The sequence below is a fragment of the Petaurus breviceps genome, unplaced genomic scaffold (assembly GCF_028583685.1).
Source record: "Petaurus breviceps papuanus isolate PSGF00001 unplaced genomic scaffold, PetGlider_PUasm1.0 140, whole genome shotgun sequence".
NCBI classification, from domain to species: Eukaryota; Metazoa; Chordata; class Mammalia; order Diprotodontia; family Petauridae; genus Petaurus; species Petaurus breviceps.
The window spans coordinates 23,900,630-23,917,182 of record NW_027185698.1 but is presented as its reverse complement, the minus strand read 5'-3'; the positions used below and the strand labels follow the sequence as shown (position 1 = coordinate 23,917,182).

The window sequence follows — 16,553 nt, the reverse complement described above, 5'->3', positions numbered from 1 at the left end:
GAATAATATGGATGATGATAATGGACTGGCAAAAATAGAAATAAAAACATGAACATCTGCAGGGGAAAATATCTTAATTTGATAACTAATTTTGTTAGATTTCTGAATCTGTATCTAGAAAGAATATGAAGATTAATTTTATACTCTCCCAGTCAAGATATTTAGATATGTTTTAAAGAATACTAGATAGTGAATTAAGAGATCTGAGTTCAAGTACCAGTTTGTCATTAATTCTGGGATTATAGGCAAATCAATGTCATCTCTCTGATACTTAATTTCTTTATTTGTAAATTGAGAAGCTAAGACAGGGGTTCTTAATCTGGGTTCTATGAACTTGGTCCTTTTAAAAAAAATTAATTTGATAGCTTTCTTTCAATATAATTGCTTTTCTTTGTAAACCCAACTATTTTGTTATAAATGTTTAAATACAATATTCTGAGAATGGGTCCATAACACAAGAAAGTTAAAAACCCTTGGACTAGATGATGACTGAGTTCTCTACTTTCTATATCATTTTGAGGGAGAGCTATCTATACTCCTTATCTCTACCCCCCCCAACAATGTTGATATAGAATATCTTATTAGGCCAATGATGAACTATTCTTTCTTCTGTCTCTTCTCCAATTTTTCCATATCACTTATGCCCTTGCTTTTATAGAGGTATAACTTCTGTTTTCCTCCCAGCATGGCCACAACTCACTGACCATCAGTGGATGATTGTCTGACAACTCTTCACATGGAGCAAAATAGAGTGTTTATCCCACACTACTCCCACCAAAGGACTTCTTAACATTGATACTCACACTAAATGGCACTGCTGTTTCTTTTCTTAGGCAGCAGAACTTGCTTCTGAATATAGGAAACTAGCTGGAATTCTGAATTGGAAACCAAAGGTAAGGCATTTGAGACCAAGAGCAACTTTCTGTCTTTAAGTTTATAACCCACAAGTCTTCCTTGTGAAGGAAATTATTCATTTATTTCCTTTACAATTGGTGATTGGTTGATAGCCATCTTTGGACTATACTTAGAGTCATGATACCCATATAACTTTCGTTCAAACCACAAATGGTTAAATTTCCAAGTACTCTATTGTTAGATAATGACTTTATTCAGCTTTTCCTGTATGTCTTCTTATTGTCCTGGTAATTATTACCTCTCCCTTATCATTCAGTTATTGCTGATAAACTTTGAGAGTGGAAAACCAATTTCAAAGTTACCTAATAATGACAGCATGTTACATTATGATGGTGACTTACTTTACACAATAGATTTAATCCTGAAAATTTGTGTGCAAGCCATATTTTTTTTTGTAAATTGAATTAGAAGTTTCCTGCAAGATTATGAAGTTGAACTCCACAAATCACTTTCAAATTAGTAACAGATATGTTGAAGCAAGGGAAAAACTAACTAAAATAAAAATTTAAAAAACCTATGGAGGGGAGCAGAGTCAAGATGGCAGAGTAGAAACAGGGCTCTGGCTTTCACCACCTGCAATCCATGTAAAAGGGGACTCTGAACAAACTTTGGGGCTGCAGAACCCACAAAATGACACAGAGAAGCTAACCTCCCACTAAGGACAGCCTGGCAGGCCAGCAGGAATCAGCCAGCAGCAGAGCTCTGGGAGTCAAGCCCAGCTCCACATCGAGGTTTTAGCCCCAGACTGGGCCTGACTAGCCACAGGATGAAGGGACTCCAGATCACCAGCAGCTGTAGCAGGTTCCAGAATTATCAGCACATAGATGCTAAGGACAAAGTGAGAGGTCAGTGCAGTGTGGACTTTGGGACCCAGCAGTTGGGAGTGCATCGGCTTTTGCCCCCTGGGATGAGAAGCCACTGAGGGCTACAGCACAGCTGCTGCCACATGGCAACTTCAGCTCCTGGCCTGCAGAGTGTAGGGGGAACAAGTGACCAGTTTGAGGGGTATTCGATCTTGCTTTAACCTGCTTGGACCTGGATTGCAGTCTAGGGTAGAGGTCCTGGGGTGTGCAACCAGCTTGCCAGAGCATGTGGAGGCTTCACAGAGGGCACCCAACTAATACCTCTGGCATCTGAGAAAACCCCAGCATTTGGTATGAAGCTCCCCTGTATGGTAGCAGAGTGCTACTGTGGCAAAAAGCCCAAAAGTCAAGTAATTGAGTGGCAACATGAACAGGCAAAGGAAGCAAAGCAAACAGAAGAATCCAACATTAGACTTCTATTTCAGGGACAAAAAGGATCAAAGCATGGAACAGGAAGAAAACAGTGAAGTCAGAACTCCTGCACCAAAAGCTTCAAAGGAAAATACGAACTGGTTACAGGCCATAGAAGACCTTAAGAAGCAGATAAGAGAAGTGGAGGAAAAATTGGGAAGAGAAATGAGAATGATGCAAGAAAATTGTGAAATGAGATTCAGTAGCCTGGCTGAGGAAAATCACACCTTAAAAAACAGACTAACTCAATTGGCAAAAGAGGCTCAAAAAGACAATGAGGAGAGGAATGCCTTGAAAAGCCTAATTTCCCAGATGAAAAAAGTGTCTCAAAAGCTCACTGAGGAGAATCATTCCTTCAGAATTAGATTGGAGCAAATGGAAGCTAATGACTACATGAGAAATCAAGATGCTGTTAAACAGATCCAAACAAATGAAATAACAGAAGGCAATGTGAAATATCTCATTGGAAAAAACACTGACCTGGAAAATAGATCCAGGAGAGATAATTTTAAAATTATTGGACTACCTGAAAGCCATGATCAAAGAAAGAACCTAGAAATGATCCTCCAAGAAATTCTCAAGGAAAACCACCCTGATACTTTAGAACCAGAGGGCAAAATAGAGGTGGAAAGAATCCACAGATCACCTCCTGAAAAAAGATCCCAAAAAGAAAAATCCTAGGAATATTATAGCCAGGTTCCAAAATTCCCAGATCAAGGAGAGAATATTACAAGCATTCAGGAAGAAACAATTTGAATATTGTGGAAACACAATCAGGATAACTCAGGATCTGGCAGCTTCTACACTGAGGGATTGAAGGGCTTGGAATATGATATTCCGGAGGGCAAAGGAGCTGGAATTAAAACCAAGAATCACCTACCCAGCAAAACTGAGTATCATGTTTCAGGGGAAAATATGGTCATTCAGTGGAATAGAGGACTTTCAAGCATTCTTGATGAAAAAAACAGAGTTGAATAGAAAATTTGACATTCAGATATAAGAAGCAAGAGAAGGATGAGAAAGTAAACAGGGAAAAGAAATCATAAGGAACTTTTCAAAGTTGAACTACTAACATTCCTACATGGAAAAACGATAATTGTAACTGATGAAACTTTTCTCATTTTGAAAATAGTTGAAGGGAATATAAATATATATATATATATTTCTATATATGAGGGTATGAGTACATATGTGAATGTGTGTATATATGTTTACAGGTATACATAGATAGAGGGCACAGGACCAATTTAACAGGAAGGGATGATATTTAAAAGGTGAAATTAAGAGGTGAGAGAGGAATATAATGAGAGGAGATATGGAGTGACAGAATGGCATAAACTATCTCATAAAGAAGAGGTAAGGGAAAATGGTTACAATGGAGGGGAAGATTAGAAAGGCAAAAGGGAATGGGTCAACCTTATTCTCATTAAATTTGGCTTGGGGAGGGAATGAAATACACACCTAATAGGGTATCTCACCCTACAGGAGAGTAGGGGGAAGGGGATGAGAGGGGGGATGATGGAAGGGAGGGCAGGCTGGGGGGGAGGGAAGTTGGAAGCACCCACTTTTCAAAAGGGACTTGATCAAAGTAGAGAATAGAATGAGTTGGAGGTGGGATAGGAGGGAGGGAAATATAGTTAGTCTTTTACAATATATCTACTATGTTAATGTTTTGCATTAGCTACACATGTACAACCTATTCTGAACTGCTTATCTTTCCAGTAAGGTTGACAAGGGAGGAAGCAAATGAATCTGGAATTAAAAGTTTTAAAATCAAATGTTTAAAAATTTATATATATGCTATTATTAATACTATTTTACATGTAATTGGGAAATAAGATATATAGGCACTGGGGTATAGAGATCCACCATGCCCTACTGGAAAAGTCAAAGGAGGTATGGGAGAAGATATGTCAGAGAGCAGATTGGAGGAGGGGATATCCTATGGGATTGCTATTTTGGGGCAGCGGGTAGGGAAAAAACAGGGAGAAAATTTGTAACTCCAAATCTGGTGGAAATGAAAGATGTAAATCAGAAGTTAATAAAGCATTTGAAAAATGAAAAAAAAAACCGACAGAAAAGGAAAAAAAGACAGAATGAAGAAACAAAGAAGAAAAAATGACTCCAACACAATGACTAAATATTATAAGGTTAAAAAAAATTGAAGAAAGCAGACCAAAGAGAAAAAATAATCCACAGAAATGAAATTGGATATATTACAAAACTTTTCACAGTGGTGGAGAAATCCAATAAGAAAAAGAAAGATCTGGCACCTTTAGGGTTAGAACTATAATCAATGAAGAAAGAGGAAAGACGAACAAGTAGAATATGTAACACTCTAAGTGAATATAGTGGAGATTAACAGAGGACTGATTAAAGAAAAAAAATGGTACTTATAAGGGGCGGCCCGGTGGCGCAGTGAGTAAGAGCACTGGCCCCACAGTTGGGGTGACCTGGGATTGAATCCAGGCTCTGATACTTAGCACCACACACAGAAATAACTGGCTATGTAACCTTGAGCAAGTTACTTAAGCCTAATTGCTTAAAAAAATGGTACTTATGGAAAATAAATATAAGAGGTAGCACAACAGTGTCTAAACTAGGTGGTACAGTGAATAGAGCACTAGCCCTGGAGTCAGGAGGACCTGAGTTCAAATGTGACCTCAGACACTTCACACACTAGCTGTATGGCGCTGGGCAAGTCTTAACCCCAATTGCCTTGCCTTCCCCCTGCAAAAAACGAACCCCAAATCATTAGAATATTTTAAAACTCTATAAGTAAATTTAATTGAGCTAAAGAATACAGCTCCTCAAGATGTGAAAATTTTTCTCTCCCAGAATATCAATTGAAAAAATAGAATGCTTTATTTCAGGAAGTCATATGAGAAAATTTCCTAGAAGTTTTGAAAGTAGAAGATAGAATGAAGATTGAAAGAATAAGTAGGACATTGATAGAAATCTCAAATTCAAAATCACTAGAAAATGCATTGTCAAACTTTTTTATCAACAAAGTAATGTTCTTGGGGGAGAGGGGAGGGAGGGGGACAAAATGTGAAACTCAAGGAATTGTGGAATTGAATCCTGTAAACTAAAAGGAAACAAACAAATTAATTTAAAAAAAAAGAAAATAAATATCTACATCTATGGGAAAAAAAAAGCAACAACAAAAAAAACAAAACAAAGTAAAGTTCTTCTAAGGAACTGTTATAGGAATGTAAATTTTTAAGATCTTCCCTGCCCCTATGTTAAGTGGACCTGGAGCCTGTGGTGGGAGGCTTGTTTTTCAGGAATTCCCATAACTTGGTGCTTTGTGATTGGAAAGTGGGTCAAGAGGGTTGTTGCATTCTCTGACCCAGGAGAAGGTTATATAATCCTTGATGTGAGACTTTGTTTTGGGGCTCACTTTGAGAAGGGTTGTGTGATTTGACCAGATGAGACTGTGGGCAGCTGTTGAAAGCTCATTGGCAGTTGAAAAGCTGTTGAACTCATAGGCAGCAGCACTCTCAATCATGGCTGAAAGAAAATTAACTATACATGGATTTTCTCTCTAAGGCACATCACAGCCTTTTTGCACTAAGGAACATTAGACAACTCTTCAGCTCTATGCTTGGAGGCTATTTTAAACAGTGAAAATACCAACAGGAAGCACAAAAATGCAAAAAATGTTTCACTAAATTAGACCACTACCAGGACACAGTAAAAGGGCTGAAACTCCAAGAAGGAAGAGCATCATCCTTCCTTGACCTTTGCTGAGGACTACGTATTTAGTGACTTGAACTTTTTTTGCCCCTCTGCTCTCATCTGCAAATGACTAAGAATATTGTGAATATTGATTTAGGGGTTACAAGTAACTTTCATCAAGTAGATAAATTCACAAACACAGATGAAGATCAACTATAATTATATTCCCTTGTGTTCATGTACCAGTTTAGCCATTCCCCAGTCTACATTTTGGCTATCAAAAGTAGCATTGCTATGAATAATTTTGTATCAATGAGTCTTTTATTCCTGTTAATATAAATCTAAAAGTGGTTCTTTCTTAGTTCGTAAACCGACCTAAAAGAGGGATAGCTGAATCAATGGATATGAAAGTTTTGGAAACCTTATTGTGTAATTTTATGTTTCCCAAAATCGTCTAATTAATTCACCACTCTACCAGCAGTGAATTTGTTTGTTTCCCTAACACCACTCAATTTTGTCATCTTGTCATATATGGTGGTTTTAAGGTGGTACCTCAGATTTGCTTTAATTTGCATTTCTCTGATTAGTAGTGACTGTGAACACTTTACAAGTGGTTATTGATAGCTGATTTTCCTCTTTAGACAACTACCTATTCATATCTTTTGACCACTCAGCTGGTGGATGACTTTCATTCTTATACAGCTTAATGAATATTTCTTATAGACTTTGGATGTCAGACTTTTGTCAAAGATGCTTAATTGAAATCTTCCTCCCCAATCTGTATATATTCCTATTCTAGATGTATTGTTTTTGTTTAAACAAAAGGTTTTTATTTTTATATAATCAGCACTTCCTTCCTTGTATTTTGTTATTTCCTTTATATCTTGGTTAGTTAATAATTTCCTTCCACCCTCAGTTTTGAAAGCTACTGCCTTCTATTCTCCTTTTTTTTTTGTGTGGTATGTATTTTTATATCACTAATCCATTTGTCATTTATTTGTATATTTGGTGTAAGATAATGATCTAATCCCATTTTCTGACATACAATATCATGGTAGTTTTTGTTGAATAATGAGTTCCTTCTCCAATATTTTTTTCTTGGCTCTATCAAACTCTAGGATACCATATATGCTTTTGCTTCTAGATTTTAATTATTTAAACTATTCCCTGAAATTCCTTTTCTATTTTTAAGAATTTAGTACATGGTATAATTGAATTGTGGTTTTGCCATTCTTCCTCCCTTCTTAAATTTCACCCCCTTCTCTACCAATTATTTTTCTTTATGTCCTTGACATTATCTTCAATATGAATTTTGTTATTATTTTGTATACTTTGATGAAGTATTTCACTAGTATTTTCATTAGTATTATATTAAACATATAGATTAATTTAGGTAACAAACAAACCATGAACATCTCTAATTATTTAGGTCTTCCTTTATTTCTTTGAATATTGGCAAAGATGTTAGAGAGGATATTGGAAAACAGTATCCTTATTTAATGTGGGTAGAGCCATCTGTACAAAAAATATCACAGCAGCATTATTTATAACACCAAAAAATTGGAAACAAATTATGTATGTAATGATTGAGGAATGGCTAAATTAATTGTTAGTAATGAAGCTTAAAGAAATATTATTGTCTCATAAGTTATGGAAAATGGGCAAACTGCAAAGAAATATGAGAAGACTAAGGTGAAGTAATGTGAAGTGAAGAAAGGAGAAGAAAAGGGAAATACTCTTCCTCAAATTTGTCATAGTATCTATAGCCTATACTTTTCCTTTGTATTTATCTCTTTCCCCTTGGAGTGAAAAGAGTGCTAGATTTGGAAATAGAATACTATTCATATTCTGGGTCTGCAGTTCCTTATTACTTTTGTGATCTTTGGTAAATTATTTGACTTTTTTGAACTTTATATATAGTAGATACATAATAAACACAGGGTGTCCCAAAAGTCTTAGTGCAGTTTAAAGTTTAAATGACTTTAGAAGCATAACTGTTAAAAACTTAGACAAAAAAAAAAACAACACTTGAAAGGTTAATTATAAAAAAATTTGAATATTGAAATGTTTTTATTGTAATTCAGCCTTACCATCACTCCAGTTGATTTTTGAATTTTCTAAAAATATAATCGTAGCCTTAAGATTATCAAAAGAAGGATATTTTGAATCCTACATGACAGTTTTTCTATGACCCCACAAGAAAAAGTCTAATGGAGAGAGATCAGGTGACCAATGTGGCCAAGCAAGACAACCTCCTCTATTGATCCACTTGTCTGAGAAAGTGTCATTTAGAAACTGTTGCATGTGCAATGCATGAGGATAGGGTGACTGTCCTGTTGAAATTTAAATTAAATTTTTATATTTAAAATTAACAGAACTAAATATGTGTATATGAAATATAAAGAATGAAACTTTCAAAAAAATTTGGTAAATTTGTAGAACTTATATTTCTAAAGTTATTTAAGCTTTAAATTGCACTAAGACTTCTGGGATACCCTGTATTTGTTAAATTGAATTATGATGCATATTCTGCCACTGCCAAAGCCATCTACTATTTCCTGTAAGACATTTTCTCGTTTTCTAGCCTCTTTTCCCCTATTGCCCCTTTGAAGTTTCTCCAATTTCCTTCTCATTTACAGATTGTGTTATTCTTGTCTCTCCAGGTAAAGATGATTTTTTTGATTTCCACTCCCCTCCAGAATTTGTGTAGCTAATTCTAGTCACACTGGTAGAGTACAAGAACTGGTCCTTTTTCTCAGGTGTTACACCTCCTCAGACCAAGATAATTTAATCACCTTTTGTAATAACAACAAAGAACCTGACCATGTGTCCCCCTGACATGTCTTTTTATAAAAATGAGCATTTCTCCCACTTGTGTTCCTTGACAATCATCTTTATATAATGTATAATGTAGCTGCCACTGTCAGTAACTAGCTCTGGAATCTGTAAAATTCCCAAGCTAATTTACAATGCACCCAACACAATGTACAAATAAATAGGTAGCAACTGACCGCAAATACCAAAAGACCCGTTTGTCAGGGTTCCATGACCATTGACTGCTTGAGTTTGATGATGCAGGCATGCCACAGAGTACATGGACCCCACATTAAGAACCTTTGTTTTATAGCAAATGGAGCTGCCTCTAGTACTTGGCAGGCTGGAAGGGCTGTGGACCTCAGGAGGAAACACAGAAACCAGAAGGAAATTTTCATGTCCCAGAGTTGTAGAGACGCTCTGCCAATGATATCCTACCTAGCCAATCTCTCAAATTCCTGAGAAATAGAGGAAGAAATGATTCCTAGGGAATACAAAGGCAATACATTGCTAAAGCTGAGTAAAGAGGAATGATATGCCCCCACAATGACAGAACATGGGGATGAGATGATGCTTGAACCTGTGAGTTCAAGTTAAGATGTTTACTTTGAAAGACTTTAGCCATCTAAGATAAGGCTTAGACTTGTGGGTGGGAGAGAGTATTCCTGTAAGAAAGATAGCATAGATAAAGATGAGCAGGCAGGAATGTGCCTATTTGGCAGAAAACAAATATATTAGTTTGGATTGATTAGACTAACAGGCTAGGGGGTCTTAGGGGCTTAGAGGGAGATTAAGTTAACAAGGTAGAGCTGACCCAGATTATGAAAGGTTCCAAATGCCAGGCTAGGGAGTTCAAACTTTATCTTGAAGGGCATAAGAAGTCATTCAATGATCCCAAGATTTTAGACTAGGAGAGCTACAGATAAAAAGTCCTAAAATGAAAGGCTTAATGTAGTGGTGATATATAGTTCACATGGAATTTTGTCTCATCTGTAGATTGCACAGTTGAAAACACTTTTATAAACAGACTTGGTGATGCATGCCTATAATCTCTGTTGCTAGGGGATGCCAATGCTGATGAATTGCTTGAATTCAGGAGTTTTGAATTGCAGTAGGGTTAAAGCCAATGGGGTGTTTTCATTGTCTGGTACCAAATGGTAAGTTCGTAGGAGTGGAGCCACCAGGGTGCCTGAGGAGGATCAAATTGGCTTATGTCAGAAATGGAGAAAGTCAAAATTCCCATAGTGATCAGCAGTGAGGGTTCACCTGAAAGTCTAGGCAAGAAAGAAGAAAATAAGGAAGGAAAAAGGGAAAGAAAGAAGGAGTAAAGAAGGAAGGGGGAGGAGGGGACAGAAAGGAGGAAGGGAGGGGAGGAAGGGAAGAAAGAAGGAAGGAAGAAAGGAAGGAAGGAAGGAGACATAAAGAATAGTTAAGAAAGAATCTTAATATGGCAGAAGCTGATGCTTGGCATTCTGTCAAACTACAATTGTTATTTGTGGGCACTTCCACAGTCTAATGGTATAATGATGGAGGCCTTGCAGAATCATCAGAGAAAGATTTCATTATGTTTGGTACAGAGGTAGTGCCTGCACTCAAACTCAATTCTACTGCCTCATCATGATTTAGAGGGTATCTTGAATTCTGAAAGACTTTTCTAGTAGAGTACAAGTTAGAAAGGCTTCAAGGATGGATTTAGGGATGGACTGTATATATGTCATCTGAAGACTGGTATAGATAAGTTTTGGGATGCACTAGTTTCATAATAATGACTTTTGGGTACACAGAAACTTTTGAGTGTTTACCAAACTGTCTTGGAGTAGGGGGTCTGCATTTCTAAAGGGTGTATCCAACACTGAGAAAATCAGATTCTTGAATTTTAGAATTTTAGAAGTATCATTTAGGTGGTAAAATAGAGAGAATGTTAGAGGCAGAAATAGGAAAACCTGAGTTCAAATCCAAGTCACTTAATGTCTGTCTTCCTCAGTTTCCTCATCGATAGAATGAAGATGATAATAATAGCACCTACCTCACAGGGTTATTGCAGAGAAAATATATGAAATGCTTTACAAATCTTAAAGCACTATGTAAACCCTAGTTGTTGTTTTTCCCATTCTCTGAACAGTCTTTACGCCTGATTGTCTCTAATCACTATTCACCAGAATGTTTTCTTTTTTTGTTTCTTTTCTTTTCTTTTATTTTCAGAATATTTCCTGAACCTGAATACTCCTTTATCCAGACATCCTGGAGACCTGTGAGCTTACTATGGCCTCCATTTGTTGTCTCCAATAGTCTACCCAAAGTGGGGCAAGAAGTCAAGAGGCAGAAAAATCATAACCAATGATTAGTTGGCACTGCCATATTTAAGCAGAGGTCTGTTTGTCTTTTTTGGAGATTGGATCTGGCATAGAGCCCAACTATACCCCTTTCTATTGGAGATGAAGATTTTAATGAAAATAGCAAAGGTTCCAATTATCTATTTTAGTTCTGTGAAAGGAAGATTTGAGTCCATAACTTGATTGAATTAATACCTTCTAGGAAAGATTCAATAATTCATTAATAAAGAGATAATCATATCCCTCCTTACTGTCCCTTCCCCCATGTGACTATATGGTGATGTTTACTGGACTGACCTTCTGGGGCTTAGCTCATAAGGGGCACCTTCTAGTATAATATGATAAACCTGCAGAAATGTTGCTATGGCAACTACTGACAACATATTTTTCAACACCACAAAGAACTCCCACCCCACCCTCTTATTTAACCATCCACCCAAAAAGCAATCGCAAATCCATTTTTTCTAAAGGTATTTTTTCAAAGCTACTACCACAAGTGGTCAACAAATTGTCCCCCCTCCCCTTTTTTTTCCTTTCAAAATGTATCTCATATTACACAACCGTGGCTACTGGGAATGGACCTTGTTGCCAATCTAAATCCTGAAACTCTGGATTGCCTGCTTCCTTCAACACTTTGTTCATGGCCAACAAGTGATTTATTTTTTTTCTCTCCCACCGGGACCATATAAGTTTTTGTTTTTATATACAATTGAGAGAGAAAGTGTAATATTATTACACATTTATAATAAAGTCATTCCCAGTAAGACCTGCTCTCTGAACTTTAGCTCATCTTGAATCAGAGCATTTGTTTAACATCATGACCACAGCAAAATAGTACTGAAGGTGTCGCTGCCTTCAAAATTATAGGAGGGAACTTTGACATTGAAGGAAGTAAGAAATAATTTTTTTTCAGTTGTGTTCTGTCCCTCTCTCTCTCCCCTTCAATTACTGGAGGTTAGCAGACATTCTTGTGTTTTATGAGATAAATACTTGTTTCTTTACATTCAAAGTCTTCATTAAGAAGTGCCCAACACTTTGAATTTCCTGGGAATGTCTGTTATGTGAGGACATTTTTTTCTGTTGTCATCTTTGTCATCATCTGTCCATCTACCCATCCATCCATCCATCCATTTTGCAAACATTTTATAAGGGCCTATTGTGAGCAGAACAATGGGCACTGAGTTAAAGGCAAATTTTTTTTAAGACATAACCTTTTGTGCCTAGAGAGTACAGTCTTGTAGAGGAATAAATCCACAGAGATACTACTCTTGTGACTCCATGGTGCAAAAAGTCTAGCTAGACTTTGAGGGATTTTCTTACTTCCTTGACTCATAATCCTCCACCCAGAAAACCTGCTCAAATATATTCATGTATCACAGGGATGTCTGACTAAAATCCCTCCTCCCCATTAACAGAACATAGGACTTGGGTAGGTAGATACCAGCCCAGTTATGGGGGACTTACTGAGGGAAGAGGAAGGAACGGTAGGTAAGGTATAAGATGAGTCTGTCTCCATTCCTGGGCTTGCCCTTGAGAACAGCTTTGCTGTTGGACTATAGATAAGTAAACACTGAGGAACAGTTAGGAGTTCCATACAGCCTAGCTGATGAGCGTGCTGTTCTGAAAAGCGGATGTGTGGGTGGGTGAGGACCAGAGGTCCCTGTCAGCACCAGGGTTGGAAGTGGGAGTTGGGAGGTTTGAATCAAGCATTTGAATGGTGTTTTGTTTAATCTTGGAATAGCAGCCAGTGAGAGTGAAGTGTGAGAGCTCCAGTGTGGAGGATGGGGTGGGAGAATTGAGGTGGTTGCCATTTCTGAAATACGTATGTTTGCTGCTTATATTTTATTACTGTGTATCTAATTCCATTAAATCGTTGTTCTAACTGTGCATTGAGGTTTGAGTAACTGAGAAAAGCACACTCAACAGCAATAGAAGAAAGGAAAGGAGTTTGTTTACTGTTATATGATCTGGAGCAATAAAAATCTGCCTGGGTGATCAACACACACAAAACCCACCTCAGTGAGACAAACAATACTTCCCACAGAGTGGTGAGACTAAGAGGAGAGAGGCAGGCGGCTTTTGGAGAGTCAGAGACGGATGGGGGTTTTCCCTCAGAGTACCTTCTGATGTGTGCTGGTACATGTAAGAGGGAGCGAAATGGGCCTTTGATTGACAGCTGGTCCCCTGGTCTCAGAGCCCCTTAGCTGCTGCATGTCATACCTACCTAGAAGAAAGAGACTGAACCCCCACTACAAGCACACAATTCATAAAATTGCCAAGGAAGTCCATGTTGAAATAATAAAATGCACAAGCATTAATGCCAAAGGTTTATGTAAATCCTCTAGGTTAATTAGATTCCCAAGTATAAGGGTTTCCCTGACAGAGGCCCTCCATCTCTGCAATTCTTATCTTGGCTTACTGCTCCATCTTCTTGAAAGATGAGTAGTAGTAGTAGTAGTAGTAGTAGTAGTAGTAGTAGTAGTAATGGTGGTGGTGGTGGTAGTAGTAATAGTAGTAGTAGTAGTGGTGGTGGGGGTGGTAGTAATAGTAGTAGTAGTATTAGTGGTGGTGGTGGTGGTAGTAGTAGTGGTGGTAGTAATAGTAGTAGTAGTAATAGTAGCAGTAGTAATAGTAGCAGTAGTAATAATAGTAGTAGTAGCAACAGCAGCAGCAGTATTAGTAGTAGCAGCAGCAGCGGTAGTAGTAGCAGCAGCAGCAGCAGTAGTAGTAGCAGCAGCAGCAGCAGTAGTAGTAGAAGTAGTAGTCACGGTGGTGGTGATGGTGGTAGTGTTTCTTTTTCTTCTGCTTCATACTTTATCTCCATGGCTCTCTGTAGTACACCCATTGTACACCACCAGTTTCTGAGACAAGGATGGAGAGTTTTTAGAGAATCCTTCTGTATCTCAATAAGATGAGAGCCAGAATACCTTCCGTCTTTTTCTAACTATTGTCCCTATTCACTCGTGTCTAAGACTTCTTCTCTCCTACTCCCTTGTTCATTCTCTCCCCTATTACGCAGTCTCTTCCATCACCACACATATCCCATGTTTTGAGATTTTCTTCCTTTGCTGAAACAGGGAAGAGACTAGAAATGGTCAAATAACCCCAAACTCACTGCTGTTATAACATAAAATTCTAAATGGTCAGTTCATTAGAGAGTCTGAAGAGGAAGGTCTTTGACTGAGAGGAGGCAGCTGGAAAAATCTATAAAGGAAGGTGATTTATGAGTTGAACTTTAAAACTAACAAAATTTTTCATCCAAATTTAACTGTTTATTTTTGACATTAACAGGACAAATAACATAATGTAGATCTCTAACGGGGGAGAGGCAGATAGAGGAAAACATGATATACCAAGCGCATAATGCGTATAAGCGTAGCTTTGATCCTCGACGTTTATTGCCTTAGAAAGTAGTGGGCGCCTTAGTAGATCATGAGTTCCAGGGTTCCTAGGTATCTTCAAGGAGAGGCTTGATGATTACCTTTCATGGATGTTGTCAAGAACATCCACACTCAGTAAGTGTTGGGCTGGGTGCCCTTTGATGTATCTTCCAACTGATGAGTCTATAAATGAATCTCCTAACATTTTGATACTATCTCTCACTATCTTCTCCTTCACTCCCATTGTAGATAAAAAAGTGTACTTTTTCTTTGCCAAGGACAACTCCTTTCTGTGCACCTTTGAATCCATCTATCTTCTTCCTTCTTCATTAATATCCTCTTTCTCTCTAGTCATCAGTCTCTCCCTATCTACTGGTTCCTTTCCTGTTGCCTGTAAACACACTCATGTCTCTCCTATCCTTAAAACAATCTTTAATCTATTGTGTTATATTTCTCGTCTCCTGAGCTAACATCCTTGAAGAAGCCACCTTCATTAGATGTCTCTACTTCCTCTTCTCTCACTCTCTTCCAAACCACCTATTATCTGACTTTCAATTCCATCATTTCATTGAGACTGTCCTTTCCCAAAGTTACCAATGATTGCCAAATCCAATCTTTTTTTTCTCAATTCTTACCTCTCTATATCACTTGACACCATTGACCACCTTCTCCCCAAAGATATTCTCTCCTTTCTGGGTGTTGTGACACTGGTTTCTCTTTGTTCACTCTTTCTCAGTCTCCTTTGCTGGATATTCATCCATGTCACATCCCCTAACTATAGATACCCACCAATACTCTATCTTTACCCTTCTTTTCTCTCTACAATATTTCACTTGGTGATCTCATCAGCTCCCAGGGGTTCAATTATCATCTCTATCTAGATTTTCCCAGATCTATATATCTAGCCCTGGTGTGTCCTGAGCTCTAATCCCATAACACTTAGAAATTGATGTCCCATAGGCATCTCTCAACCTCAACATGTCTAAACCAAACCTCATTATATTTTCTTTCAGACTCACTTTTCTCCTGCACTTTTCCATTATTTTGAGGGCAGTACTATATAAGTCGTCATACAAGCTCACACCCTTAGTGACTCTCTGGATTGCTCACTGCCTCTCACACTACATATACTATCAGTTTCCACATCTTGACATTCCTAACTGTACCACCATTTCTCATAAATGTCTCCTCATAACATAGCCTGTGCTGTTATTTTCTTCTTGCATTTCATTCCCCTCAGTGTACTATATGGTCCAGTCATACTGGCTTACTTGTTTCCCTTCCCCCACCTCTCCATACTTCATGCCTGGAATGCTTTCCTTTCTCCACTCTTCCTATTGGTTTACCTGACTTCAAGACTCAACCCCCCAAGTAGTAGGGGGCAGCTAGGTGATGCAATGGATAAAGGACCAGGGTTAGAGTCAGGAAGATCTGGATTCAAATCTGACTTCAGACCCTTACTGGCTTTGTGACCTTGGGCAAGTCACTTAGCCTCTGTTTGCTTCAGTTTCATCTTCTGCAAAACAAGGCTAATTATAGCACTTACTCCCAGGATTGTTGTGAGGATAAAATGAGATGCTATCCATAAATTGCTTAAAATAATGCCTGGCATATAAAAGTCACTATAGGTATAATAATCATCATCTTTATTAATTAATTTGTTTGACAAGGTCTCCAATGCTATTTTTGTGCATAAGATGGAGAGATCTGTACCAGGTAATAGAAAGGTCAGGTAGATTCAGAGCTGGTTGAAGGACTAGAACCAAAAAGTAATCAGTAATTGTTCAGTGCTTCCTTGGAAGGAAACTTTCAGTAGAGTACCCCAGGGATCTGTTTAACATTTTTATCAATGACTTAGTGAAAAGCATGGATGGAACTCTTATTTAATTTGCAGATGACACAAAGCTAGGCAGAACAGCTAACAGATTGTATGACAGAGTTAGGAACCCAAAGCACTGGCAGGCTCTAGTATTGTGCCAAATCTAATAAGATGAATTTCAATAAGGATAAATATAACGTCTGACACTTAGATTCAAAAAGTCAACTACATAAGTATAAAATTGGGGAGAAAAAGGTATTGACTCAGTAGATATTAAAACTCACTTCAGCTTACCTGAAAAAAAATTCTAGGATGTTTTAATTCACCGAAAATTCCA

At 37.7% G+C, this 16,553-nt stretch overlaps 1 long non-coding RNA gene across 2 annotated transcripts in view; it reads left to right on the top strand.

The window, feature by feature from the left end:
- The window catches only part of LOC138147043 (uncharacterized), a 435,949-nt gene extending 423,045 nt beyond the window's left edge, over positions 1-12,904 (top strand). For both annotated transcript variants that reach the window (XR_011164697.1, XR_011164690.1), the window contains one exon: positions 10,887-12,904. This is a non-coding gene — a long non-coding RNA (uncharacterized lncRNA). The remainder of the gene's footprint in view (positions 1-10,886) is intronic.
- The last annotated feature ends 3,649 nt before the right edge of the window (positions 12,905-16,553 follow it).